Raw genomic sequence first — 19,408 nt, 5'->3', positions numbered from 1 at the left:
ATGTCAATCATAACTAACCAGAAGATTCATTTTGGAAATCCAGACTTTCCGTGCTGAAATATATCAGAGGTCACAGAACAATAAATCTCATTGTTCTGAAAGTTCTCCAGTACTCAATTCTGTAATCATGATCATAACTTTTTTCTTGTCATTTCCAAAATTCCTCTGTCTTTTCAGATGAGGGTTCCTATAAGGATCACACCATGTAGTGCTAAATTTGTATTTTTTTGTCATCCAGATATGTACAAAGAGACATTAAATTTTAAAAAACAATGGTGGTAAAGAAGTTAGCCACACCACACTTTTTCAAAACCAAAAAGTTTGATTTAGTTAGTGAAAAATCTCAACTGATTCTTTAGTTGTCAAAGACAGTTTATCTGTCTGAGTATTGACAAACATAGGCTACTACTACTTTAGGTTAAAAGAAGATGTACAGATTTGCTTAGATTAATTTAGACATAATTCAGATGGACCAGGGAGGTGTTTGAGAAAGTGATTAGCATGAAGATTACTAGCCACAAATGGATTTGATTGGCATGTGTTTCAGACTGCAATTAATTAACAATATGTTTCTCTTATGTCACCAAGAATTTTTTACACATGACAGTGAACATACAGCTTAAATTCAAACAGCACCTCTCAGGTGGGATGACCCAAATAGTTTCCACCTGGAGGACTATTGCATTTCTCTTCTGATTCCTACCAGCTGTTTGCAGAGCAGCAGCCACTTACTCCTCACTTGAGGGAGGGTGATAGGTAACAGCTCCTGTATCAAGTGGGTGGGAGGGAGACAAAAAACAAAACAAAACAAAACAAATGCATGGGCCATGCAGATAACTCTGGTGACAGTAAAAATGAGGGCCAATAACATGACACAGAGAAGTATAAACTAATTTTCGAAAAATCGTGGCCTTTTTTTTCTAATACTGATGATCTAGTATGTTCTCTCTTATTGGGACTGCACATTTTTATGTTAAAGATAGGGTTGCCCAGCAAAGTTGAAGAAAAGCCTGGATCAGCACAAGACCTTATTAGGGAGGATTTCATGGTGCTTTCTGGACACAACATGGCAGCAGTCTGTAAATCAGCTCAGGAAGCAGTTGATGGCTGTGTGGGGAGAGCTGGACTGGAAACTCTCATTTTGAGTTGCAAGCAGCTCCAGGACAATCCCAATGGACCACAACAGGTGTAGGAGTGGTCTGCAAGGGAGCTGCTCCAGGATGAAAGTCTCTCTCAAAAACAAGTTTCTTACAAAAACAAAACAAAACAGCAACAATAACAGAAAGACATCTACAAAGAAACTCAAAGTATTGCATCACCTACAAACTAAATAAAATCTAGTGTTGCCTTATATTTTTGTTTTCTCCAAGCTGCATGAACATGGGTGACACATTTTCCTTCTGCAGGAATTTTCAAGGCTTTCCACAGGAGTTTTTTGTTCAGAGATGGAAGAACGCTCTCTCTGGGACAAGCTGGTGACTAATGGCCTTGCTATTGGGGCAGCCAGTCCCACTTCCTGCACTTTAGTTGTTTAATGCTTCCCACTATGAAAGACACTTCCAAGCTTTCCTGAGAAGTCAGAAGTTTTAACACCTCTTTTGGAAGCAAGCACTTGGAGTTTGGCAAGGATAAAGCCTCTGGGCTGGAGAAGAGCCTTTGTCCCAGATATAAATATCTGAGATATTAATATCTGCTGTGGTTTGTCTTCCTCAAGAAAATTTGGGCAGCCTGTCAAAAGAATAACTGCACATGAATATGCTCATCAAAGTCCAGACCTCTACCACCGCCAGAGCAGTAGCAGCAGCACTACATGCTGCAATGGAAGAGCATGGAGATGGCCTGGATGCTCTAGCTGGGGTGGAAAAACAAAAGCAAATGGGTCCAGAGCTGCTCAGACAACGTCCTGGACAGATAAGTACCTTTTAGTGGATGCTGTGCTGGAACACTAGGTTGCAGAGTAGGCAGAGCTTGTGAGGTCTGAATGAGCATATCCCAGAAACTGGTCTGGATTCAGCTGCCACCTCTCTGTGCTGCTGCTTCTCCGCTGGCCTTGGGAAGGGGAAAGAAGGGAAACACCCACAGGTATGTTCCTTACAGTGAGAAACTGGAAGAGGGAGAAAGAGAAGTGTCACGTTCATCATCAGCATATGCATGTACACTATAACATAAGCTTTGGCGGCATCCTAAGACTATATTTTTCTATCAAACAGGCTCTGTGTTTGGTGTGCATGAAACAGAATTAATGTTGCAGGGAGTCCCGTCGAAGTGGTGCTGTTGAGTGTCCACAGATCTGGAAAGACTTCTCACTGTCCTTCTGCAAAGGGCTCGGAAGTCCTTAACGGCCAATTGGTTGACCGTCAGAGCCACGCAGGAGATACCTTTGTTCAACATCTTAGCCAATGCACAGCTCCTCTAACAGCACAGCTCTCCTAGTATTACACTGCAATATTAGCATTGGATCTGAGCCCAAATCCTGATGTGGGATTTAACTCACTATTCTGGCCCACAGGCAAACAAGTAATCCTGGCAATACATTGTAAATGGGCTAAACAGACATAAATGCTGGAATTATTAACATGTGTGGTATCCAAAACTGTCCTAAAAATACAAAGCTTATACCCCTCTCATATTAGCACTAGAAAATATTAATGAAAGAGGCAGCCAGCCTATGAAAGCTGATATTTTATCCATATATATAATCTGAGTTTTTATGCTTCTGCTGTTCAGTTTTGTAAACAGCTGGTAACCAACTGTAATTCAGATTGAACCTGATAACTTTACCACTCTTGCTCATTAGATAAAAATAGCAAAATTGTTGGGTTGTATTTTCTTAAATAAAAGAAAATATTGAAATTCACATATTTCTCCTCTTAACATAACCCTCTGGAAATGCCTTACATAACCATGTAATGAAGATTACAACTGCATTGTCAAAAGGAGCCCAGTGCTAAAATTTGTTACAGAGACATTAGGGTAAGTGTTCCCAATTGTGAGCAGGTGGTACAAACACGAACCCTACTGAGATATAATGAGATGTGTATACATGGGAAGTTTAGGAACCTCCTGTGCATCTTTTTGAAAATGACATAAAACAACTTGCAATTAAACTCTATTTGATGCCAGATGAGAAACAAATGTTTGGGGGAAAGTAGTTTTTAATACAATAATAACTCACTTTACATGTGCATGCCAGCAGCTTTGCATGCTACTTCCCCAACCAGCAAGAAGTCTTACAATCATCCAGCAGGGGATGAGATCTTCCATTTCCCATATCTTTACAGCGATATTTCCACTGAACTGTTGCATTGGCATGATGGCAACAAATCAGTGCACCAGGTCTGCTCTTATGCTTCTGTAAGACCCCAACCAGAGGAGCACTTCAGCAGACATCTAGCTTCAAAGACACTGGCATTGCTCCTTAAAGTACCAAAAGGAGCTCAGCTGAACCCAGAGATTCAATGTGCTTTTTTGGACTGGGGTTTGGAGGTGCAGGAGAAACCATTTCCATAATAGTTTTGTGAGTGAGATCCAATGGGAAAGGTCAGTAGTGTTTCCTATAAAACTGTTTTTCTTCTCTTTCAAAAGCGTTAAAACCCCACAACACATAGTTACAAGTGGCATCTTTGTTATGCACAGAAAAATCTCTACTTTTCAAAGTACAACATCTTTTTTTTCTCTTGCAAGTAAAATTCCCTGTTTTAGTGGAAGGCACAATTCCTCTGACCCAAGCTGAATATACCCAGTGGAGTACAGCATTCCTGCCCACTAGTTACACATCCCACAAATGCTGAGTAGGAGATCATGGAATCATAGAATCATATAATAGTTTAGGTTGGAAACAGACCTTTAAAGCTCATCTAGTCCAACCCCTTTGCAATAAGCAGGGACATCTTCAACCAGATCAGGTTGCCCATTCAGCCTGGCCTTGAATGTGATGATATTGTTCTCTTTATGTTCATAAAGAATATTTTAATCTAGCACAAATCTAAATAACACATTGAGCCTGCTTTTGCAAGTTTCTCTGAAAATGAAACAAGATAACTGACAAAAAATGTGTATGGGGCCAGTATCCTGCACTAAGGAATTGCTTGAGCACAGTCAACAGTACAGTTAATGGTACAGTACAGCAGCCACCACTGGTTTCTGCTAAAATTCTCAGGAATATTACTTTCTGTACCACAGTTCATAACTAATTGCAAAAAGTGAAACAAAAGACTAGGCAGTCTGGTAGGTATGTTGACAAAGGATTAAGGATTAATATGCTGCTGAAAAGCACACTTCAGTAAACCACATATTTCCCTTAATTCCCTGTAGATCTTCCTTATATTTTTCATGCTTATATACACTCCTAAGTATCTGTAACTTTTCTCAGCAGTGTGAAACACCGAAGGAAAAGAGATGAGAAGCTGGGAGAAGCTTCTGCAATGCATCATTTGACAGGAAGTCAAGTTATCAGAACGAAGCCATATAGGTATCAATCTTACACCCATATATGGTGTATGTCCTAGTTACCATAAAGATATGAAAGGGCCATTAGGGCCTCTTATCAGCTGTATATTGGTGTAATTAAAGGGTTTGATAGCATTAACCTGAACTGTGAAAGTCTCCAGACAATGTGTTCTATCAGTCATCTGACCCTTGAGTTTAAACAGCTACGAGAAGACTTTCTCCTCTGCCTTCCAAAGGACACACTGAGCTGCTGAGTTCAGTGGCCTTTTAGAGGAAAAACCTTGATTTTCTTTTTCCCTTAAAAGCAGACTGTTCTTTTTAATCTAGCCTTTTACTTCAATAAAAGCAGGAAAGAAAAAAACAAACAAACGAAGAAATAATACAGCATCTTCTCTTCCCCAATACATTGCTATATTTTGATTAACATTCAATGCAGGGTAATACATAATTTACCGTTTTATTTTCCCTTGGTGTGTTTTAGTAGCTGTACATTGTTTTTCATTTTAGCTTATGTTGTTTTGTGGTCAAATGACATGTGAGAATGTAGTAACAGTATATATTTCTAAGGTCGTTTCAGCTCTTTGCTTGTACACCCAAGAAAGACTAATTCTTTTTATCACGCACTAAGAAGTTCAGATTTGATCTAGTAGCCTAAGCAAACTCTGGAACCAGGGATTTAATTGCCTTTTTGTCCTGTTGTTTTGCAGGGGGTGCTAAAGAAAGCCTATTATTTACTATCCCAAAGGCTTGCTGAATTTACAGCACAGACGACAGGGGACGATAATGCCACTAATCATCAGGAAGATTTAATCAACATTTTACTTTGGGGAATTTGGATACACCTTTAGTTCTTAGCAAAGACTACTCCATGATCTTGTTTAAAAACAAAATTAAACCAAACCAAAAGAAAACCTGAAAATAAGGCTGCTAAAAATTGTTCCTAAAGGGATTTTTAATTTTCAGCTATGACTCATTTTGCATCAAAAATTTAAATCAGTTCCATGGAAAACAGCGCTTTATCAATATTTTGGTTTCAAACATTATATTTTTAAAGGACTGTCTGAACCTGAATAAATAATGCAAAATCAACTCCAGTTTAGTAACTAAGCAGCTGCCTTTGAATAATTTCCATTGCAGTCACCTCAGTCCTAGTTTATCATGGTTGAAAGTAACCTCAGCCTATCCCACTCCCAGTCGGCCACACCTCTGCAACAGCTTCTTATCAAAAACTCTGAACAGTTCATGAAACTCCTCAGGAATCTTCTGAGTCCTGCAAAATTCCTCTCTTTTTCCTTTTTGTTTTCCTTTTTTTCCTTTTCTGTCATCGTTCTCCAGCAGATTGATATTCCATTGGCTTTTGCCCTTTCTCCATCTCTTGCATTATACAGAAAGTCTTGTGTTTGTATTACATAAAAATATGCACACCACCGTCTCCTCAGAAATTCCTACCAAATACTGTAGTCCTTGATATATGGTGGAAATATTAATTTTAAATGGTCAGAAATCATCTTTTCCTCCAGAGAGCTAAAGCCCAAATACAATTGATCAAAATCCCTCTATCTACCCATCCTTCTGTGTATCTATACTTTTTTTTCATATTTATATTAGACACTGTACTGACAGGAAATGTAAAGAAAAAAAGAAAAACTGGCAGAAGTTGTTACAACCAGATGTAATGTATGCTTCTTCCATATATAGTAATGTAGTAAAAACATAATTTAACTTTACATTAAACTAAACAACATGTTTAAATTTTTCTCTAATAGAAACCTTACTCTGCATCAGTTACTATGGATCAAGTAGCATGAAACTTTAAAATAAGAATTTTAATTCAGCTGGAAAGCGATGAAGGAGGCTTTGGTAAGCATTATTGTTATCTGTTCAATAGACAACTTGAATGTTTATGAATTAATCGTGTATTAACTACACTAATAAAACAAACAGCTGTGCATAGTCTTACAAGACTGGAATGGGATCATCATGTAGTCCTCAGCTAAAATGTAATATCTGTCCTAAAGGGCAACTTTACCCTCATTCTCTAAACTGAGACTAAATAGGTTTGCCATTGGTGTGGTAAAAGTGATATTAAAAAATTCACCCGAATGAGTATGACTGTGTCTTGATCCTGCAGCTAGCATGGAGAAATGATAGTCTGAACAGTGAATCTGCAGTTAACTAGATGAATTCTAATGATTTTTGTGAACTCTGTCTAAGCCCGTCCACAAGCATGTTTTGCATAAGCACAAGTAAATGATAATGATGTCCTTTAAACATCAGGTTTTCATCCTTCGAATGCTTTAGATGCTAAATGAAAGTCAAACTTATTCCAGGGAAAGGTATTTAAGGTCATGTGAATGTGACAGTTGCATCTGAGTATCAAAGGTGTTTGCAAAAATATTTAATAGCAAATGCCTTTAGCCAGCAAGGGTCAGAAACCATGCCATGAGACTTATCTGCCAATTATAACAAACCAATATAATTCAAGGAGTATGGATAAACACTCCTTGTCCATTCATCTGTCACATTAAAGAGATAATTAGTGAAGGATAACACATGAAACCATTAGTAGAAGGTGACTTGGTGTTTGTGAAATATTTTGTCTATTGTGAATTCTTTAATAAACCACAAAGTTTATATACGAAGTTTTCGTGTCTGGTGGACACTGTGAGAACCATGTAGAAGTGGAGATTCTTGTGGAATTGTCACCATTTTTATTGATGAAAAATAGAAAATGCCACCACTATGCAGACAGCAAGAAGAAATTAAGCCCTTTAACTCAAACTGTTGCGAGTGTTAACCACTAAAGAGGGAAACAGGCCTTTTCAGTCTTGCCATCTGCTACTAAGATTTGCTGTTTATGCACTTGCACATGTGCTTGCTGGTTGGTTGGTTGGTTAGTTGACTGGTTGGTTGGTTTAGCAATTATGAAAACTTATCAGACTCCCTAGGTCAGGTCCTCGAAAGCACTGACTGAGGAGCTGAAGTATTTCTGTTGTCGAAAAAAATGCCTCTACACTCCAAGTAGCACCGAAATACATCTTCATCAACACAAATCTGCAGCAATGAGTTAGGTACCATTACTTACCACTGTAAAATAACACCCGTACCTCCTGGAAAAGGCAATGGGAAATCTGGGGTATACAAAATAATTCAATGAGAGCCCATAAGAACAAGATATTTGTCATTAAAAAAAATAATAAATAAATAACAAGAGTAACAGTCTTTTTATTGTGCAGGGGGGGGGGTTTGCTTTAAAACAATAAATGGCTTCACAGTACTACAGAGTTAGTATTATCTTTGCCAGCCTCAACAAAGAACTCAAGGAATAAATGCGGACAGAGTTTTTTTTTCTGTTTATACTTTTTCTAGAACAGGAGTAGGAGCAGAAGCCATAGAGTTTGTCTGACACCAGCTTAAGCCACTATATTTCTGTTGGTCTGAAGCTGACATCACTGTTCGGGGCAGTCATTTTTCTATTATTACCCATGTAGCCATGAGATACAAAACATTTAAAAGGTAGCTTTTTTTTTTTTTTTTTTTAATAAGAATACATGAAAATATCAACTGTAACTTTTAAGTAAAAAAAAAAATACAACCTCAATGCTGTAGTAAATACTCTCAATAATTTGGGTCTGGTCCAGAACCATTTTAAATCTGGAAATTAGTAGTCCCAGGGAAAAAAAAAAAAAAGAAGAATTAGGGAAAATAATCACATATAAGAGTATGATTATAGTATGATTAGAATCATTTAATATTCTAGTTACTAAAGAGTGCTTAATTTTTAAAATCTCCCTGCTGTTTATCACAGTTAATAGAGAGACATAAGAGAGCAAAATGAGAGTGTCAATCCATTATACCCATTTTGTTACCAAGAGTAATCACTGTGTGAAGTCCAGGACTGAAGAAATGATGCTAGTTTGAGGGCTGCAGGGATACCACAACACAGTCTGCACTCTCATTCCGGATGGGTTGGGACAGAAAGAAATTAATACCATACTTCAGCAGCTCAAGTTAAGGGGCCTGACCCAGACAACATCAGACAGAGCAGCCCTTGGATTGGTCCAAATTTGATTTTGTTTTGTATTGCTTTCATTTTTTTTTCCTAGAAATTTATTCTGAGATTTGTTCTAGGATTTCTATTCTTTCTTTTATTTGGCTGTCCCTTCTGTTTCTCCTCCTGATGCTCAAAATAACATTCCAACACATCTGGGAAGGCAATACATTGTTTGCTGCTTCAGTAAGAGAAGCCATCATTGGTTTTAAATTATATGTTCCTTGGCTCATTCTTTATATTTCAAGGTAATTACAGATAAAAGTATCATAAGAACCTTTACATAACTTCCCACTTCATGTCATGCTCACCTCTCCAGAAGTGGCTACAAGGTGAAATGAAATAATGAAAATACATTTAGCTTCATAATTTCACTAGTTCATTAGTAAATTGGAAACATCAGACATTTTAGTAAGCTTCGTGTCTTTTACGAATACATATAATTTTGCGTTCAGTCCTCTGTACACATAACATAATTCATACTATCTGATGTGCAGAAGACAATCAATGAAGTGGACTTTGAGGACTAAAATTTTTTGTTTAAAACCTGCCTGATTGGTTTCTGAGAATGATTTTAGAGTTTTCAATGCAAAACACAGTATATTGTACTACTATTAAAGCTGCTGCTACTGCTTGTAGTAATAGACTAGAAGAAAAAAAATAAATCCTAAGACAATTTCTGCATAAATCATTAAGCACTGAATCATATCTCATAATGCTTTCAGAGTATGCAGATATTTCTGATATTGAATTATTTGCTTCTGACTAGAGATGAGACCAAAGCTGCACACCAAATCCAAGCCCTTGAAATCCCTCTTTGCTGCTGACACCTCTTTATCAGTTACTCCATGCAGTTCTTTGTTGTGGTTTTTGTTGTTTGTTTTTTTTTTCAAGCATGGTATTTCACTTCAGGAGGTAATGCTTCTAACTTTTCAGGGTGGCATGAGACTGCCGGCAACCACAAGCAGCTTCATAAAAGATGACAGAGTGACGAAAACTGTAGCTTTGATTTCTCTGTTGGTTTACACAGGTAAGGAGTGGGGGATCAACTCAGTTAGAGGAGAAATATGTATCCTTTTTATAGTTTAATCAAAAACTTAAACATTGATAAGTGTCATACTTTCCATAAGTTCATTTTAGAGATTAAAAAAAAAAAAAGTCCACTTGTTTTTCACAGCCCCTAGAAACAATGCTCAGACCACTCTGTGTCTGAATGCAGAATTGTCTAAGAAATCAGGAAATTAATTCTGAGCTCATAACAAAGAAATCAGGCATTATGGATAACATAACTGTTAGACTGCAGATCTCTTAGACATAGTTCAGGAGCAGCCCATCATTTTCAGAACTGTGAAATCTAAAATATGTCCTCTGAACACTTCAAGGGCTTAGTAAAGCTGCTAAAACAGGAAAAAAAAAAAAAATCCCCAATCTTATTCTAACTGCATGTATTTTACAGGAAACGTGAAAACATCATTCACTTAGATGGTGATCCCCTTTCTTGACCTTGCATGCCTTGATACATTCTTCATCACTAGCTGCAGGAAGAGGAAGTCTGGATCTGGAGACCTATAACAATATGGCCTCAAGCTGGACAATAACAGACATGTACTTTGAATTTATACTTGTCTATCTGCCTGATACTACCCCATGGAAATCTTTGAGGTTTTTACCTTTAAAGCCAGGAAAGGTCTATTATGATTATCTTGTTTGACTGAACAGACATTAGAATACCTGATCCAGTAACTCCTGTGTAGATCCCAAGTAATTAATTGAAATCCCTATATGTTTCAGGCTTATTCATCAGGCATTTACAGTAAAGTGAACCTCTGGCACTAGGATTTTTATTTCCATGCAGCAGGATTTTCAGTGCCAAGAAATTTCTGTGCAAAAAAAGAAAATGAGTAATTTTTTTAACCATTAGAAAAGCCCTGAAACCAGAACATGGTCTGAAGCCCCAGGTGTGCCTGGGTTGGATGGCAGTGTGATTCAGAGAAATAAAATAGCAAGTCAGACGAGTTACAGCATGGTTTGAGATTATCATTGCCTAGGTGATGATCTAACACTCCGACCTTTCCAAACGGTGTCACTTCAAAAGGGGCTTCATTTCTCACACACATGAGATGGAGAGCAGCTGGCATAAGAAAGGAATGCCATTTGCTATCATAGTTTGAGGTCTTCATGATACAGAGATGTCTTCTTCCACACAGCAATAGTGCCTGGGAACTTCTTGCTTGAGTTGGAGTCGACAGTTTGCAGACCAGAGACCCAGGTTATGTTTTCAACACTTACAAAACTCTGCTGTCTTTGATGAGAAATATGAATCCCAGCATTTTCCAAATGTCAGATATAATTGTTTATAGGAAGAACATGGATAGTGGGCTATGGCAACGCTGTACTTTCAACTTGTCATTGGAATGATTTCTGTGGAATACTAAATGGATTCCAGATTTACAATTCTCACAAGATAAAACCAGCAACAAAATACACTTGTGTGCTTCACTCGGGAAAGGATCAAATTCTGCCTCCTCTGTTTCTATATTCTAAGAAGTGGAGAATCTTAACGTTGCACTTCCGACCACATCAATATGATGTGTGAATATGTCTAACTGCCTTCCAGATAGCTTCTCGGATTCTGACCACGGTGTACTGGGTGGCAACATGAAGCTCAGCTTCAAAGCTTGCCTGAGATTCTGGGTAAATCCTCAGATGGCAAGTTTAAGGAGAGATCCATGTTTCCATGGCTACACAAACTCAAGCAGACGAGCTTGGGGATGTCAGCATGAACTGCGGTGGTTTTCTTTCTTCTTGTGGATGTACCTTTGCATCCCTTTCAGTGCCAAAGGACACCAGAACATCTCTGGTCAGAAGATGACTCAGGCTAGAGCTGGGTAGGTGCAGGTGGAGAAGTGAATAGCAGAAGCCTACGCAGATACCCAAAGGCACACTAGTACCTGCATCCTTATGTTAACGCGGCAGTGATATAAATTATACTGGAGCCGGTCTGGACATTAGCTTTTGAAGGACTGAGCTATTCAGCTTTGATAAAAGCAGATTTTCATCCTATTTTTTTGAGAGTCAGCTCAGGTAAAAACTTCAGCTATGTGTATTCACACAAAGAAACAACATGTTTATTTCCTTGTATTCACCCCTTACAGCTTTCACTCTTTTTATTTTTCTAGAGTCAAAAATGCAGTTCTTACCTAGCACAGAGCAAACTGGGAGTCCAACTGCCTTTAAGACACGGGAAGAAAAATAGAATCATCTAAACTAGTAACAGTTACACTTATTAATTGCTTCTTGGATGCTCAGCACTCTCAGTATGTTTTTGTCAGATCAACAACTCAAAAGCCATTAATGGGGCTCTGAAAATGAGCGAGGGTTGTAACCAATACAAAAGTTAGAAGTATAACATAAAAGCCTATTATCTTGTTTCAAATGCTCAGGAACTTTGCCTGAACCACAGGGTAGTACAGGTATCAGCAAAGAAACCAGGAGAACGGGGAAGTTCAAGTTAGAGTCCAAATTTAAGTGGCAAGTCCACAAATATGAGCAAATGTTTATTTTGTATGGCATGAGAAAATAACCTGTTTAACACTGAACAGTCTTCTGAGGTTGCAGGACCATCAGTATTTTAGGCCACACTATTTTCAGGTAGATATGCTACAGAAGAGGTCATATAGCAGGCTGTGATGGGAAGACAGGTTTGGTTCACCCAGAATAAATGTGTATAGCCAGCAGGTGGGTTCCTGTTCAGTGCATGGAATTGGTGGCTCAAAAGATTTTGCTGTAAAACACAAGTCATAGAAGAATGTGGCAAAGGTTTGACATGACCATGGCCATTTAAAGGGAGTTGGTTGAAAGGCATTGTTTCTCCAAGCCCATTTTGCTACTCACGTCTGACACAGTGGTCTCAAATGGTCTCATAATGCACCTTTTCCTACCAAAGCAGAAGGTGAAGGTTAAGGGCTTGCTACTGTAAAGAGTGTCTTGATCTCACATGGATCTTACAATCTGTAATTTGGTTGCTTAGTTAGAACCTAGAAACCACAGCACAGTGCTAGGATCACACATTGGGTTTCCAGTTCAGCTTTTATGTCCTGTCAAGTGTCCCATTCAGTCTCCACAGAAGGTAATGAGAGTCTTTCTCTTCAGCTTCATTGACTTTTGGATCAGTCTGTAGTATATTCTACTTAAGAAGCCACAAACTTATATCATCTTCATAAGTGGTTAGGCACTGTTTAATGGATCAGTAATGGCCAAGGGCAGAATAATTAAAGCAGTATCTCAGTGGACTTAAGAAATTAGAAGAAAATGGAGATTTATGGAAAAAAACTCATTGCAAGAATGAAAACAATTTTCCTGCAGTTGATCTGATATGCAGATAAGTGCATTTTTACTCAAATTCATATCTCTCCTCTCTTACTTAACCAAGGGCTTGATCCCAGCCCCATTAATATACGAGAAAGACAAGTATAGGTATATCCATAATAATTCACAACCTTCTAATTCCATGGTCAGCTTTCCTCATTTTACTATCTTCAACAAACACTTCTTGTGGTGAATAACAGTAATGACCCAAAGTGTGCATCTTTGAAGTGCTGTTCAAATATCAGATATTCTCTTCCCATTTGTATTACAACACTGTGTTTCAGGAGCATGCTGTTTAACCTGAGACCGCACCAGCATTTAGGTCTTACAAACAAATGCAGAAACTGGAAAAAAAAAAAAAAAAAAAGTGAAAAAAACTGTGTGAATTTATAAGCATAGCATCCACACTCCGCACTGCTATGGCATTGTTATCCCTGATTACACAAGGCTCAAAGCCATGGCAACACAGCAAGCAGTGTTACAGAAGGTTTTGGAGATCTGCTGTACAGTAACCTAGAGTCTGAAAATTAATTAATTATGGAGGAAAGGCATACCTCAGAAATATTCACACATTCAGATCAAGTGATTAACCATGACATGAGTCATATGGTGTTTGCTCAGTAACCAGCAGCCAGGTGTACCAAAGCAAGATGAAAGCACACATGAAATGTGCACATGTGAAGTGTGCGTACATGAAATGTGCACACGTGAGATGTGCACACATACTCGCACGTGTCTGCGCTGCACACCCTGTTTTGGGTGGCTTTTGAATACAACTGATGTCCTAACCTCAAACTGTTGATGGGAACTGTAGAGGTTACTGACCAACGATAATAGAGGTTGTGATGTGGGTAGTTGCTGAATGACATATAATGGTACTGTGATTTTCAAGACTCATAAGATGGTGTGGTCTGCTGGAAACGTAAGTCAATATAGCTTTCAAATAAAAACAGAAAAATGCAACCAATCACCCACAAACATATGGTTTTCTTCCAGGGCTACGGTATTTCTGATTGCCAGATCAACCACCTAAACCAATGAGGACCAGTCTGGAGGTAGCATAATACATTGTTATACATTGCATCTGAACTAGGCTTTTGCACTCTTTAATCTGTTTGGCCTCTCTAATCTATTCCACTAAAGATAAGAGTTCCTGAAGAAAATAGTTTTCTTTTCAAAGGCTGGTATGAAGAACATACTTTACGCTGCCAGTCATGCCAGCCATTATTGATTGATTTGTGCAGTAAAGAAAGCTTAAAGTTGTTAATTGCTGTTTTCTGCTTGTGTGTATTTTTATGGTGTGAGCTAACGGCAGGAAGAGATGAGGATGGTTCTGCTGAAGGCCGAGAACAGTGCGGACTGCTAAGCAGAAGCATGTGTGAGCAGAAATGAATGACTGAGAAAAGAAGATCTAGCGAGATGTAATTAGCTTTGAACTACAGCTTCCTCTTCATTTTCAGTCAAATGTGTTCAGAGGAGTATGTGTCTTTTGTTGGGAAAATGCCAAGTAAAGACGGGTGGTAGCATTTGCACGGCAGTGGAGAATGAAGCTGAGCAACATTTCTAGGTTTCATTCCAAGATATTTGGACAAACACGAGAAACAGTTTGAAAGTACTTATGGGCAGAGATTTTTTTTTTTCCCATGTTAAAGTTTTGCTCATTCTTAGGAAATTTTTATTCTGTTCTAAAAGACAGGACACCTCTTTCCTTCTGAAAAAAAAAAAAAAAAAAAACTGGAAAACTCTAAAAGAACCATTTTTCTGCTTCATTTTTTAACATTCTGGTGTCTTTAAATTAATGTCAACAGGGAAATAGGACAATGGTCATTCTCATTGTTTTCTCAAACAGTCCAGAAGACAGAATATTTGGTGTCTATTTGGGACACCAGCATTTCCTTCCTTGACTTCTGCATATCCGAATCACCTCCACACTGTTTCTATTGTACTTAATATCTCCCATTGTTCCTCCTTATTAGGGAGTTTTATTTCCACTCATTGAGTAAAATGACCTAATAAAAGGAAATTTTTAATAATATAATATTTTTTTCCATAGGAAATTATTTTCCATCTCCTGGGCCTAGGTGACTCATTTTATTTTGTTCAATTAATCAGAACATCCTGTTCAATCACTGGTAATGATGAAATCTTAAGCAGAATTCAGCTGATACCATAACATTTTTCCAGCTGTTCTCACTCCTTGTCCTCACCAGGATACTTTGTTTTTCTCAGGTGCCAGTGAATTTCCTTTTAGAGTGAGGCTTTCAGGAACAGAAAGCTGTTGACTTCTAAATCAATCCAGCCCTGACCTGTTCAGCTGGGGAAAAGAGAAGACAAAGACCTCTTCCCAGCCTTTTAGAATCTCCTAGTTAGCAAGTCGTCTCAAATATAAGAGAAGCATATATTGATGCTATGGGTTGAAATAAATGTTCCAGAATCTCTCCATCCATGAAGATTTACAAATCTGGTTAAGCCAGTTGCATGAGTCATTACGCTCTTAAGAGCAAGTGGTGGCAAAGAAAAACTTCTATTCAATTCCCTTTTGACAGTAAATCCATTGCTGTGATGCACCACAATGTTCACACAGCCTCTGTTGAGTGGTTTTACAATTCCAAACTCTTTAAAACACTCACATTCATAAAATATTAAATAACTTTGCTTTCTCCTGCAGGAAAGTAGAGGGAACTTTCCTAATTCATTTACAAAGGTCTGACTCAACTGCCACATTCATGGCATTACTTAATCAATTCCCATATATACAAAAACTTATTTCCTGCCAAATGTGTCCAAATTAATTGTACAATTTGGTGTAAAGTGCGTAAAATCTATTGCATCTAAAAAGACACAAGGCATGTGTATTCTGACACTAAATGTATTTTCGAAGTATTTTGAATTGTTTCCAAGAAATTATATTTGGATTTAGAACTTCTTTAAAGAAGCCAAGCCCTTTAACCAAGAACCTCATATAATCTTGTTAAATAAAGTTTTAAAAAATTATACCATCTAACTACAAGCACAGTTTGCATCTTAGGGTAAACTCAACATATCATATGCTGGCAGTAAGTGAGCTTTCTTATTGCATGAGTTAACTGTGTGTAACTTACCACAGCACATGACATTATGAGTCAGCTCTACAAATCTGATGTAGTTAGGAAATTGTCCATAAAAACTGAAGTGGAAAAGCATATTCCCTGTCCACATCCAGGAATTCATAGACCTAATTCAGATTTCTCTTCTATTTTATATGTTTATATAGTTGGCTCCCAGTCCATTTTCTGTGAAGACTCACTGGCATCTGGATGTATTATTCCAAAAGGCAACAGAACTGGATTCTTATTGCCATTGACTTCTGCAAGCTGGCCAAAATCAGAGGTGGTCTGAGCTTCAGACTGGAAGGCTCTCCAAGCAGTCATCAGATTCTGTCCATCTTCTTCGGCCTGCAGTGGTGTGATGGGTTATGGAGGATCTGAGCACATTTTCTCAATGAAAATGTTGTACCTGGAATTTATTGTTACCCATTCATTAACCATGTATGGTTATTTCAGCTTTACATTTCCATTTACTGTACTGTGAAAGTGAGGCTCATTTCTGCTGCCTCAGTTATAATTTCTTTGCCTGGTATGGGATATTCTCCCATTATACAATGGAAATAATCTTTCTTAGTATGATTGTTATTTTTGGAGTAATAAATCAGGCACTTTAATTCCATGTTGCTAGTAAATTTCAGGAAATAATCTCTTTTTTAAATCTTTCCTCCTTTTGGAATAAGAGGAAGATTAAGGTGTATCCCAAAGATTTTGACATTTGGCACATTGGATTATATAAAAGTCTCAGCATTCACACAAATTAAAACAAGAAAATAAGTCTCTAAAATGCACACCATTATTATATGTTCATAATTAGAAATAAGAGTTTAAAAATGACAGCTGCGTTAGTATATGCATGATAAAATTACACCTAAATTAACAATGTAGCAGGGAATGTGAGCAATCTGTGTATGTCTGCAAGACAGTAGATCCCAACAGCATCTTCAGAGGTATCCACAAGCTTCATGCCCTCTGCTCAATGCCCATTAGCAGTTACTTGTTTTTCTGCTCAAATACACCCTGACTGCTGGATTTGTACCATCCTTCTCTGTCCCTTTTTTCACACCAAGTCCATCCGCCCTGCAAGGAAAAGGGGTTCTGCTATTCCTGACGATGCTGAAAGACTATGCATTTGTAGTCCTTCTGTAGAAAATATTTCATTCATTTAAAATTCAGCCTAAATAACTGATAATATTGCAGCACATGACAAACATATGGCCTCTTTTTGCTGAAAAACTTCCATCAGGTCTGTAATGTTAGAAAAATTACTCTTGCAAGCTTATTCTCCTTTTATTGACTGTTCCTGAATGCCCAACACAGAAGCCCTGTGTGAGTTACTAGAACTCTACATGAAAGTAAGTATTCTTTTAAAAATAAATTCAAATTAAATGTAATCCTTTTAGCTTTGCCACTTTTCAAGAGCAAATGTGTAGCAACTCTACAATTAGCTGCCATTTCTTCTCTGTAATATTAAAGGAACTTACAGATCTTCAGTTGCCATTGAAATGTCTCTGTAAACTGTGCAACCTTTCACACAAAAGATAATTATGAAAGTGCTAACATTCATTTGACCACAACCAATAAATAATTTATGAACTGGGTGTTTGAAATTATGCAAATATTATAAATACTTTTTGTTGCCTGTACATCTGAGTAAGTATGATTCAGAAGAAAGTGTGCTATGGATTAATAGATTCAACATTTAGCAGATTTGCATTTTTACAGTGTTCTTTTCTTTGCTGGTTCCTACTATCTTTAGTATCATAACTCAGAAAACAACGCCTGACAATACAGTCTCTAAGTGTATTTCAATATCCTGGCATCCCTATTCATCAGTTTCTTTGATGCTTAAAATATTTTTGCCATCCTTACAGAGCTCTTTATCAAGGGAAAGAGAGGTCCTAGTATCAAACTCACCACAAGCCTTCTGGTCCCTCCACCTCCTGTATTTATTTATTATTATATGTATGTACTTGACTTCTGCATAGTTCTGGTGATGCTGTGAATGTAACGCTACCCTTCAGCAGCTTGACTATTGTTATCCTTATTGCCTAAGTACTGTAAGAACATTGATTAATGTATTTCAAAACCAAGACAGACCATTATGGTCAACTGGTCTGACCTTTGGCATGATGCAGGTTGTGGAGTTCTCCCAGTAATTCCTGCAACAAGCCCAGTCATATATGACTAATAAACTGTGGTTGTACTAATGACACTTGTTGGCCACCATCCTCTAACCCATGGTCATGTAGAACAAAAGCTCATGTGAATCACATCTGCACAGAAGAATATTAGAGTTGAGTGCTCAAGTAAGTTTAACAAATTCATCTGTGCAGCGTGGCCTATTTCAAAGGTCAGAGAGCAGTTTTTTATGCCTTTGTAGCATTATGGATAATTATTGTTTGATCTTCTGGCCTTCATTCTTGCTGCCACAATGAAGTTTTGCATTTTGGTTGTCAAACACAGGAAATATATATATATATATATATTTATATATATATATATATATTTATATATATATATTAAAAAAAAAAAGACCATTTACAGTGCAGTTTGCTAAGACATCTGACAGAGCTCACAAGTATTCTGACGTTTTTTCTTCTAAAGGATTTGTAATTTGCCTGAGAAAAATGACCTTCCATTTCCAAGCAAATGCTTAGAAATATATACAAAGGCTACATACATTCACTGTTCTGTGTAATGTATTTGCTGCCAAACGCCAAATCACAGGAAACATATGTAGTTTCATCTTCTGTTACAGCAACCAAGAGTGAAGCTGCAAGAACCGCTAAGGCTTTATAAACTATTCAAGAGAGCTTGTGTTCTGCTTCATGTGACCGCAGGTCTGCTGGTTGTCTTTTGACAAATCCGTAAGAAATTCACATCTCCATTTGGTTGGTTTTGGGTAACCAGCCCAGCTGGATCCAGGATTCAGTGTGGAAATCAATACAGATGCAAAATGGGCTGTTGTTGCGGAAATTGTTCACACACAACCCAGCACACTCCAGCTGGTGAGATCTGCCCAAGAAATTGGGTGGCAGGAATGTAGTATCTCTGTTTTACATAAACTTTCCTGTTATGCTCCTCATGCAGTGAAGGGAGAATGCAATAATATTTTATGGAAAAAATACTTCAACAAACAGAAAAGTTGATCCATGGAAATACAAAATCCTCCTGTAATAAGAGCTTCATTTTTTATTTTTTGTTTTTTTTTCAAAGCCTCTTGCTGACTTCTAGAGGAGTCACCACGCTCCCCATACACAGGAGGTTTGGTCTTTAACTTAGCAAAGGTCACCGTTCTGTATGGAGAAAAGCACTAAGGACAGAGGCGGTCCCAATGAGTATAAATAGTTTTCAGCACACATTGGGCAACTATTTGGAGAACAGAAATAGTCTGTGTGCGCTGCTGTGGGGGTGAGTGAGGGTAGCACAAGTGCCAATTCAAAGCCAGAGACCG

The 19,408-nt window shown here is 37.8% G+C and overlaps 1 long non-coding RNA gene across 2 annotated transcripts; it reads left to right on the top strand.

The window, feature by feature from the left end:
• The first annotated feature begins 704 nt into the window (after positions 1-704).
• Positions 705-18,129, top strand: LOC135577331 (uncharacterized). 2 transcript variants are annotated; one of them, XR_010469077.1, is made up of 6 exons: positions 705-2,082; positions 4,373-4,471; positions 6,216-6,309; positions 9,437-9,530; positions 13,865-13,923; positions 16,122-18,129. It is a non-coding gene; the product is annotated as an uncharacterized LOC135577331 (long non-coding RNA). The 2 variants fall into 2 exon arrangements; XR_010469078.1 differs by lacking the exon at positions 4,373-4,471.
• Positions 18,130-19,408: the final 1,279 nt, after the last annotated feature.

This window comes from Columba livia, chromosome Z (assembly GCF_036013475.1).
Source record: "Columba livia isolate bColLiv1 breed racing homer chromosome Z, bColLiv1.pat.W.v2, whole genome shotgun sequence".
NCBI lineage: Eukaryota > Metazoa > Chordata > Aves > Columbiformes > Columbidae > Columba > Columba livia.
This window is presented reverse-complemented; position numbering and strand designations above follow the sequence as displayed.